This window comes from Chinchilla lanigera, unplaced genomic scaffold, assembly GCF_000276665.1.
Source record: "Chinchilla lanigera isolate Chin_1 unplaced genomic scaffold, ChiLan1.0 scaffold00021, whole genome shotgun sequence".
Classification (NCBI taxonomy): domain Eukaryota; kingdom Metazoa; phylum Chordata; class Mammalia; order Rodentia; family Chinchillidae; genus Chinchilla; species Chinchilla lanigera.
Genome location: NW_004955422.1, coordinates 4,160,580 through 4,171,926, shown reverse-complemented (window position 1 = coordinate 4,171,926; position 11,347 = coordinate 4,160,580). Strand labels below are relative to the sequence as shown.

At 39.4% G+C, this 11,347-nt stretch overlaps 1 pseudogene; it reads left to right on the top strand.

The window, feature by feature from the left end:
- The first annotated feature begins 7,035 nt into the window (after positions 1-7,035).
- On the top strand, positions 7,036-8,632 carry LOC102027755 (annotated as a pseudogene).
- Positions 8,633-11,347: the final 2,715 nt, after the last annotated feature.

Sequence of the window (11,347 nt, the reverse complement as noted above, 5' to 3'; positions counted from 1 at the left end):
AAGCACCCTTATCTACCTGTTATCCTGCCAGCTAGAGATAACAAGCATGAGGACCTCTCTATTTCCCTGAAGACTAAGCTTGCATTGTGTAATAATTCTGACTCTTCTGAAGATCATTACTTAGCATTCTAGGAATCCTAGTAGAAACTCCAGGAAATGTGAGGCTCCTGGTCAATATGTAAAATGGCGGGAGTAGCCATCATTTTATGGGTACAATTACATCTTTTTAATGATACAATGAGGCCATCAGACTAGGAGATTCCTGTTACCCTCTTATACTGCTTTTAAATCACCTTAGTCAGATTTTGTGGAAGCTCATTGCTGTGGAGCAAGAAAAGCATATCCACAACTGTTTGGAATTTAGGGAGTGGCTCCATCCCTTCCTGTTGAAAAAACACTTCAATATTTCCTTTTGGGCCTCCTAAAACCTTCAGCCAAGCAGGCTAAAAACACGCATTGCTGATTTTCTGATTTTCCAAGGGCCAGGCCTGAGAAATGAGAGCTTGCCACCCCAAGGAGCCATCAGGAATGAAGCTCGGTGGTGGAATGTTCTCAGGAATGAGGAAGCCTTGAATAATGAGGACAACATGGCAGAGTATACAGTTATCTATTACAGCAAAGCAAATTTTCCCAAAACTCAGTAGCCAAAAGCCAGAATACCTAAACCATGGCCCATGGGCCAAACTCAGTGGATACCTGTTATTGAAAATAAGTTTTGTTGTAAGAAAGACACACCCATTTGTTTATGTATTGTCTATGACTGCTTTAATGATAAAGTTGAGAAATTGCAACAAAAATGATATGACCAAAAACCTACAAAAAATTGGAATAGATGGTCTTTATCTCAATCTGATAAAAGCCAACTATGACAAACCAACAGCCCATATCATACTAAATGAACAAAAACTGAAAGCTTTCACTGTAAAATCAGGAACAAGACAAGCATGTTCACTATTATCACTCCTATTCAATATAGTTCTGGAAACATTAGCCAGAGCAATTAAACAAGAGAGAGAAATAAAAGGAATAAGGATATGAAATTATCATTATTTGTACATGACATGATACTCCACATAGAAGACCCCAAAAACTCCACCAAAAGACTTGCAGATTTAATAACCAAATTCAGAAGCATGGTGGGATACAAAGTCAACACTCAGAAATAAATAGCATTCCTATACACAAACAACAAACTCACTGAGAGAGAAATTGGGGAAACCACACCCTTCACAATATCATCCCCCAAAAATGAAATACTTAGGAATCAATCTAACAAAGGAAGTAAAAGATCTATACATTGAAAATTATAGCACTCTGAAAAAAGAGATCAAAGAAGATTTCAGAAAATGGAAAGATATCTCTTGCTCATGGATAGGAAGAACCAACACTGAGAAAATGGCCATACTCCCAAAATTGTTATACAGATTTAATGCAATCCAGATGAACATACCATAAGCATATGGTATGTTCTACAGAAAATATGGTATGTTCACAGATCTACAGAAAACATTCCTAAAATTCATCCAGAACCAGAAGAAGCCTAGAATAGCAAAAAGCAATCCTGGGAAGCAAAGTTAAGGCAGGAAGCATCACAATCCCTGACTTGAAATTATACTACAAAGCTACTGTGATAAAATCAGCCTGGCACTGGCAAAAAAAAACCAGACCTGAACATCAGTGGAACAGACTAGAAGATGCAGAAACAACTAAAACCACACTAAACCATCTTCTTTGACAAAAAGGCCAAATGTTCACAGGAAGGAGCATAGCCTCTTTAATAAATGGTCCTGGAAATACTGGCTCTCCACATGCCGAAGACTAAAAGGAGACCTGTGTCTATCATCATGCACTAAACTAAAGTCAAAATGGATCAAAGATCTAAATATTAAAACAGAAACATGAAATCTACTGGAAGAGAAAATAGGTAGAAATCTTGAAGACATAGGTGTAGGCAGAGACTTCATGATCAAAAACCAAACTGCACAGGAAATACTTCCAAGAACCAGCACATGGGACCTCACTTGAATAAAAGTTTTTGCACATCAAAACAAATCACCAAAGGGAAAAAAGAAAACTCATGAATTGGAAAAAAGTTTTAGCCAACTGTTCTTCAGACAGAGGACTTCTATTTAGAACATTAAAAGAATTTTTAAAAATCAGGCCCCCAAAATTCAAAGACACAATCCAAAAATGGAGATATGAGATGAATGCATGCTTCTCAAATGAAGAAATACAAATGGCAAATAAATATATGAAAAATGTTCAACATCATTGGTCATTCAAGAAATGCAAATTAAAACAACACTGAGATTTCATCTCACCCCAGAAAGAATGGATATCATCAAGTAATCAACCAATAACAAATGCTGGAGGTGCTGTGGGGAAAAAAGAAACCTTTCTCCACTGTTGATGGAAGTGGACTGCTATAACCCTGTAGAAATCAGAGTGGACACTCCTCAAAAAACTAGGATTAGAGATCCCATTTGACCCACTATTCCCTCACGGGGTATTTCTCCAGAAGAATTGAAACATCACACCACAGCGATATATGCGCATCCATGTTTATAGCAATGCAATTTGTCACAGCTAAATCTTGGAAACAACCCAAATGCCCATCAACTGAGGAATGGATAAAAAAGATGTGGTACTTTTGTACAATGGAATACTACTTATCTACAAAGAAAGATAAACTTGAGGCTTTTATAGGTAAATGGATGCAACTAGAAACCGTACTCATAAGTGAAACAAATCAGCCCCACATGTGTAAACATTGTGTTGTCTCCCTAGTGTAAGAACCTGAAAAAGTAAATAAAGCCCAAAAGGTACAATAGATATTGTGAAAGGAAAAGAAATTGCTCAAAGGGAAGGAACAACTGGGATGAGGTAAAGGAGAAAAGAAAAAAGAAGGAAGGATATAAACAAGGACAGCTGGGATAATTATGTTGCTGATTATATCTGATAATCTGAACAGCTAATTTGAAGACAACAATATGTAATATAACAACCATTGCTGAGTTCCTACCATCTTGTTTAGTGAAGTTCTATATTATTTCTAATGTTTTTTAGTACTTTTTATTCTCTTTGTTTGATCAATCTTGCATTCTTACATCTGGTAATCTGAACAACTTCGTTAAAGATAATAATATGTAATATAACAACCATTGTTAATTCCTATCATCTTGCTTTGAAATTCTGTATCATTTTTATTGTTTTTGTGCTGTTTTGTTTTTGTCTTCATTGTTGTTATTTTGCTGCCTTTTGAAATAAAAAAATTAAAAATAAACATAGCATTGTCTCCCTTGTGTAAGAAATTGAAAGAGTAAATAAAATCCAAAAAGTACAATAGATATTGGGAAAGGGAAAGAAACTGTTCAAAAGGAAAGAATAACTGGTATGGGGGAAAGGAGAAAAGAGAAAGAGAAAGATGGGAAAAAATATGTATTTATATACAAGATAGCTAAGATAATTGTACTACTAATATCTATTGGTTTACTGAAAGGAACAGTTAATGCTTAATTGTGTGATCAATGTTACATGTCTATTTCTGGTAATCTGAACAACTACTTTGAAGATAGTAATATGCAATATAAGAACCATTGTTAATTTCCTATCATCTTGTTTTGAAATTCTGTATCATTTTTATTGTTTCTTTTTATCTTTTATTCTCTTTAAAATAAAATGGGTATGACCTACAAGGTCTAAAATATTGACAATCTGGCTCTTCACAAAAAATAGTTTGCTGACCTTTGTCTACCACAAGGATTGGTTAATCTCTCAGTTCCATGGTTTGGCTAGACAGTTTTGCCAGCAGAGCCCTCCCTAAAGAGGCTAATTTGAGCTTCCCCATGTGGTGGTGGCAGCTTAATAAGTGGACAAACCTGAATGCATGGTGCTTATGAAGTTGCAAGTTATAGTATACGTGTAGCAATTCCACTGGCCAAAGCAAGTCTGGGATTAACTGTGGAAGGTCACTGCACAGGATGTGAATACCAGGGAGTGTGATTGACTAGGAGTCACCAGCATGGCTAAGTACCATGCTGACATTCAATATTATTTTGTCGAGTAAGTGAAATAGGCCTCCCTAGAGAATAGGACTTATTTGTTGCCTCACTCAACAAATATTTAACAAGCCCCACATGGCAGGCCTAACATGATTGATTGCATTTACTCCACAATTTGTGTTTAAGGTCAGTTGATCTAGTTTTCATACGAGATTGTCTTGCAAGGGAGCTAAATGGAGCTTTGTGTTTTATATATAGCATGCAAATATTTTAATACACACTAAGGATACTCAGTTCAGTGCAGCTGAAACATCCCCTCAAAACGGAGCCCAAAATAACTGCGACCTTGTGTCAGGTTTAGAAAACAAAACACACTTGCCTGAACAAAGTGGGAGATTCTCCACCAGCTGCTTGAGGTATACTATTGGCAGAGTGGACTTGAGTCTTGCTTCAGATCTCAATTTCTTGATGGGTGTCTAGTTTCCCTAACAGAAGCACCATTTCCAGCACAGGCATATCCCCGCTCCTGCGCCTTGAAGTTAGGGATAATCACGTCTTACAACCTCTCTAGTTAGGGAGGATCGTTGTGAGTTCGAGACCAGCCTGGGCTACAAAGTGAGCTCAAGGCCGGCCTGAACTACATAGTGAGACCCTGTCTCAAAAAAAGACAAAAAAAGGAAGAAGAAGAAGAAACCTGGAACAGATTTCCAGAACTTTAAGCTCTCTGGAAAACAAAGTAACTTTATAAAAGTTAAGATTTTTTTAAAAATGAAATAAGTGATACCAACTGTCAGTTACTGAAACATGGCCCAAATTCCTTAAAACAAAACAAGTGCATCACCCTTCACCTGTCCTTTAAATCTTCACAATCCATTAACATAGGAATTACTTTCCTCTGCAGATGGAAGACGGGTCCAAGAGAGTAAAGTTAACTGAGTGGTGAGCAAAAATAATCACTAATAAAGTTAATTTCTGCCTTTACACTGTCTTGGTCCTACTTAACATGAGCCTCAGCTGTTTCATCTGTAAAGTGGGGAGACCCAGGGGCACATCACAGGATAGCATTCAAATCAGGGCATTTGCCATTGTCCTTATCCTAAGGCTGACATTACATGTAATGAGCTCCCATTTTTATCCTCAGAACAATTGTACGATGTGGCACAATTTTTACCACTTTAAGATGGGAACATTGAGGTTTGGAGTAGCTTAGTAGTTTGCTCAAAGGGGTGACATTAGCTTGGCATGGTGGCATACACCTGTAATCCCAGCACTCAGGAGGCTGAGGCAAGAGGATCCTTGTGAGTTCGAGACCATCCTGGGCTACAAAGTGAGCTCAAGGCCAGCCAGAACTGCATAAAGAGACCTTGTCTCAAAAAAGCCCCTCCCTAAAAAAAGACAAAGAAAGAGGTAGCATTTATGTGGTCTTTTCTGCCAGGCCTCTTTCTCACAGTGCTATTAACACCAGCGAGCCTCCACCACCCCCACCCTCCGTCTTGCACCTGCTCTTCTGGAGCTGGACCATATTAGCAACATCCAGGACTCCTGCACTCCGGTGGGTGCCAGACCAGTGGGAGGAAGTGAGCTTGTAAGGTTACCTGTCTGGTCACCAGGTAAACAATTCAACTTTTTTCATCAGCCCTTACCACACCTAATTAATGCTTATTTAAGAACCCAAACTGGGTTCCTGAGTTTTGCGATGTAGTGAGTGCTTAGCTTTCACAGAATCAGTGGCTGATTTTATGTATCTACCTGGCTGGTCCTCAAAGTGCCCAGATATTTGGTCAAACATTATTCTGGGCCTGCTATTCACATTTCTATTACTTTAACAACTGCCAAGATTATCAACTTATTTCTTCATTTTGCAGTACTACAGATCGAACCCAGGGACTTTGCACTGAGCTATACATTTGCGAGCTCTTTTTCTTGTTTTTTAATTGTTGAGATGGGCTCTCGCTAAGTAGCTAAGCTGGTCAGGTTGAGCTTAAACATCTAGTCCTCTTGCTTCAATCTCCCAGAGTGCTGAGATGACAAGCATGTGCATTCAACCAGCTGGTTTCCAAATTATAGCACTGCATGCTCCTACAGGCATGTTGTTTTATGAGAATAACACGTTCACTGATATAGCAGCAGATTGCCCTCCATAGTGTGGGTGGTCTTTGGCCAACTAGTCAAAGGCTGAAGTCAAACAGAAAGACTGGACCTTGCCTAAGTAAGAGAAACATTCTCCAGCAGATCCCTTTGGACTCCGTCTGCACCACTGGCTCTCCTGAGTTTACAGCCCACCATTCTACAACGGTAGATTTGGAATCACCAACTTGTATAATTGCATGAGTCAACTGCTTATAATGAGTGAGAAAGAGAGACAGAGAAAGGGAGAGAGAAATAGAGGAGAGCGGGAGAGAAGAGGAGAGGGGGAGAAAAAGACAGAGAGGAGAGAGAGAGCAAGAGAGATGGGAGAGAGACAGAGACAGAGACAAGGAGAGAGAAACATATACACTCATGAACCATGTAACAATGTTTAAGTGAGCAACAAGGCCACATATACACATACAGTGCTCACATGAAATTATAATGATGGTACAGCTCTACAGAAGCGCATATGCTAGCACGTACAAGTCCCTGGGTTTGATCTGCCAAAAGCTAGAAAAAGATTATCATGGAGCTGGAAAATCCCTATCACCTAGTGACAGCATAGCTTTATGACACACAGGGCAACACTTCATTCATGTGACTATGGTGATGCCGGTGTGGATAAACCTACCACACTGCCAGCTGTAGAAAACTGTAACATATGTCATTACATACAGTACTTGATCATCCATTGCAATTACATGTTATTGGCTTATATATTTTCAATGCTATGCTTATTATTTTAGAATATATTAGTTCTATAGATACAAATAAGGTTACTGTGTAACAATATACCGTGTTATGCAGAGGCACAAATAGGGCGCTGGTGGCGGCAACGGTGACCAGGACGGTGGCGGCGGGGCAACGGCAGCAGCCGGGGGCGTGGAGCAGCGTGGTGGGGGTTACTCGCGGCTCTGCGCGGTTGTCAGGAGACTTCTGTATGGCTTTTGACTTTTAGTTGAAATTCCCTCCGTAGCCTTTTGGAGTCCCTTCCTGTGTCTCCAGAGTAAATTTCTGTTCCTCTGCATTACACTGATGCCGGACTGGCAAGAAAAAGGTGGAATCGATTTGGGGTGAAAAAGCATAACCAATTTTAAACTTAAAAAAAAATAAAAGACGAAGATGGGTGAAAAGAAACCGGAACCTTTGGACTTCGTGAAAGATTTTCAGGAATACTTGACTCAGCAGACCCATCATGTGAACATGATTTCTGGGTCAGTGAGTGGGGACAAAAAAACAGAGGGTCTTCAGGCAGCTGGAACAGATGGGGATCGGAATGGACTGGATCTTCCGTCTACTGACGTTTCCCTGGAGGAAAGCTCAGAAATGCTAGTGGACGAGTTTGAAAGGACTTTTGATGGGAAGCTCAAGTGTCGCTACTGTAGCTATGCCAGCAAAGGGACAGGACGGCTTACCGAGCACATTAGAACCCACACGGGTGAAAAACCTCATCGATGTCACTTATGTCCATTTGCATCTGCTTATGAGCGTCATCTGGAAGCCCATATGCGTTCCCATACGGGAGAGAAACCATACAAATGTGAATTATGTTCCTTCCGCTGCAGCGACCAAAGTAACTTGTGCCATCATCGGAGGCGCAAGCACAAAATGGTGCTGATTAAAGGCGCTAGGTCCCCCTTGAACAGCAAGGAAATGTGGAGGGGTTCACAGAAGAAAACAAGCAATCTAGGGTATAGCAGAAGAGCACTAGTCAACTTAAGCCCACCTTCCATGGTGCTTCAGAAACCAGACTACCTGAATGATTTCACCTACCAAATCCCAAATATCCAGACTGACTCCTATGAACGTATGGTGAAAATTACACCAGCTGGTGGCCTACCAAGGGACCCCCAGGAATTCATGATTGACAGCCCTTTAAGTCAGCTCTCCACTCTAGCAAGACAGTTATCCAGTTTGCCACCTGAAAACCAGAGCCCCGCATCCCTTGATATAGTCCCCTGCCCTGGTGAAAAGCCTTTCATGATTCAGCAGCTTTCTGCCCAAGCAGAAAGTACTAACAAGTACTTTGGAGTACCAACAAGTACTCCTCAGAGTTCCTCTCCCACAAGCCCCGAGCCTGGGCCGTCATATAGCCAGAGGAGCTACAGTCCAGTGGCAGGTACAGGCAGTGAACCAAGTGTCCACGCCAGTACTCCCAGCGTAGGAAACAGCCAGCCAAGCACTCCAGCCCCAACCCTGCCAATCCAGGTTCTGCACCACTGCCAGCACTGTGACATGTACTTTGCAGACAATATCCTTCACACTATTCACATGGGATGCCATGGGTATGAAAATCCTTTTCAGTGTAATATATGTGGATGCAAATGTAAAAACAAGTATAATTTTGCCTGTCATTTTGCAAGAGGTCAACATAGCCTACACTGAAAACAATCAGGTTATGTTTTACTTGGTCTGGCTTTGGGGGAGTTTGTAGTTTCATTTCTGTTTTGGATCATCCCTCACTAGGTATTTACTAACTCAAAGTTTATAGACACTATATTCATAAAATTTAAATTTGACAGTGGGAACTTTTTTTTTCTTTTCTTTTTTTTCCATAAAAGTCAGGCCACTGTCTTTTATGTATTAGAATAGATGCATTTATATGTATTTTTCCCTTTTATTTAGATATGTAAGAATAAGAATAGTCAATCTTAATAGGTATTCATTTAAATTTCTCACATATATGGTCTATAAAGGTTTTAAAGTTTATCCATACTCCTGATATTTCAATTAATGCATTACTGCTAGATTCTGTTTCTGCCATATTTTAAAATGGTAGGAGAAATTATTTTCTCTTCCAAATCTGTTACAACTTATTTCACTGTTTGTAGAGAAATTGCCTTTAAGTTGCTCCTAATTGAAATACTAGTTTATACACCTTAAGTTGAATCAGTAGTTTTATTTCAAGTGATAATAGTAAAGTTATTTCAAGTGTGGTTAATCCTTGAATTTTTCTATAAAGGGAAATGTAAAATAATTCCTTTAAAATTAAAGTTATAAAAATAGGTGAATGTTCTGGAAAGAAATGAAACTCAAGATTCTAAATTGGATTTGAGTTTAATATTTAAAATACCTATTTATTCAACATCTAAACACTTGTCAGTTTTCCACTGAATTTTTCACACTTCATTTATTTTTAAAAATCATAGATAAATATAGTAGAGTGCCAGATGCCTGTTTTTTTTTAATTTTAAACTTTTGAATTCGATTCATTTTGATGTTATTAGTGTCAGGTGAAATTGGTAACTGTAATGACAAACTATTCTTCTTCCTATATTTTGATGACCAAAGAGGTACCATGGAAGTTATCTATTTTATTATTAAGATGCAGTCTTTCAAATTTAAAAAAAACTTCCATTTTCTTTTTCTTGACTTCTACCCATTTATTGCCCCCAATTTCTAAGAAAATATGGGTATAGAAATATGTGGGGGAATGTGATAGTAATATAGCAATATTTGTCCAGAACACATCCTGGTCTCCTCTTCAGAATTAGCCATTTAAAATATTTTCTGTGAATTCAAGTTATAGTTCTTATTTGTGGTTTTACCAGTTTCTGTGTACAAGGACAATACCTACTATATGGAAACTGTGATGGAATCATTGTCACTTTAGTAGGGAAGAAAAAAAAGGTACAAAAATGGATATAAAATGCATCTAAACATGACATTCATTTGTAAAAGTAAAACTTGCTAAATCTAGGGTGAATCATTTTGAATAGGAAGCTATCATTTCTAAATTATGTAACAATTAGCTTACTCTGAAGAGAGTTTGTTTAAACAATAAACTGTGGTTACTATACTATGTTATGGCAGCTGAAGCCTCATACATCTCATGTTTGCCTTGTTTATTGATTGCATCAGGAGGTCATGGCAAGTGACTGATCTGTACCATCTAGGTTTGTGTAAGTGTACTTTGTGATGCTTGCACAATTACAAAGTGACCTAAATACACATTTCTCTGAATGTCCCCCCATCATTAAGCTTGTATTTCATTAATACAAGCCCATTGAAGTCTTAGGGAAAGACCAATAAGATATGGTTGTAACATTTCAGCGGTTGAAGAAAGAGACGAGGAACATCTGTGCTTTCATTTTTAGAAAGAAAAAAAAAACCATTTTGAGAAAGTCTTATCCATTAAATAAGCAACACAACCAGAACCAGGGGTTTTTTACCCACAAGCACCGTTATTTATCCCTGGCAGTGGATTGAATGGTGGTGCCCCAAAACATAAATCTACTGCCTAATTCCTAGAACATGTGGGCACGAATTTATTTGAAAATAGAGTCTTCATAGATATAACTAAGGATCTCAGGATGAGCTCATCCTGAATTATTAGGGTGGGCCTTAAATCCGTAAGTGTATTGGTAAGAGACACACAAGTAGTATTTGATTGGCAGGAGAGAAGTCCATGTAAGGAAATCACAGTAACGTTACTACAAGCCCAGCAACAGACACTAGAAACCGGAAACAGTGGGAAACAGAATCTTCCCCAGAACTTACAGGACTGTGGCCCTACCAACAACTTTGACTTCCAACTTCCAGCCTCCAGCGTGGTGGGAGCAGAAATTTCTCTCTGGCATTGTGAGAACATGAAATGGCTTTAAGACTGGCCATCACTGGAAACAGTCTCGTTTTCAGCGTTTGCAATGCAATCTCAGGGAAGGGAATAGATCTCAGCATGGATCGAGAACTTGATGTACGCCATGTAGTGTTCTAGGCATTGACCTTTATAATTTCATTTAATCCCCCACAGAGGATTAATGGGAGGTAGGTATCACTGACAGGAAGTTCCCCTGGTGCTGGGAACTGAAGTGAACCCCAAAAGCTCACATGTTGAAGGCTTGGCCCCTAACACAACAACGTTCAGAGGTGGGGTTTTGGGGGACTGATTACATCATGAGGGCTTTGACATCATCAATGTATTAATCTATTGATGAGGTCATAGCCTATGGTATTACTGAAAGGTTGTGGAGACTTTAGGGGATGGGCCTAGCTGGAGGAAGTAGGCCACAGGAGGTGTGCCCTGAAGAGTGTACCTTGCCCCCAGCCCCTTCTTCACTCTCTCTGCTTCCCATGTGCCATGAGATAAGCAACTCTGCCCCACAACAAGTTCCTACCGTGATGTTCTGCCTCACCACCGGCCCACAACCAACAGAGCCAAGGGTCCATGGACTGGAATCTCTGAAACCAAGAGCCAAGGTAAACGTTTCCTCCTC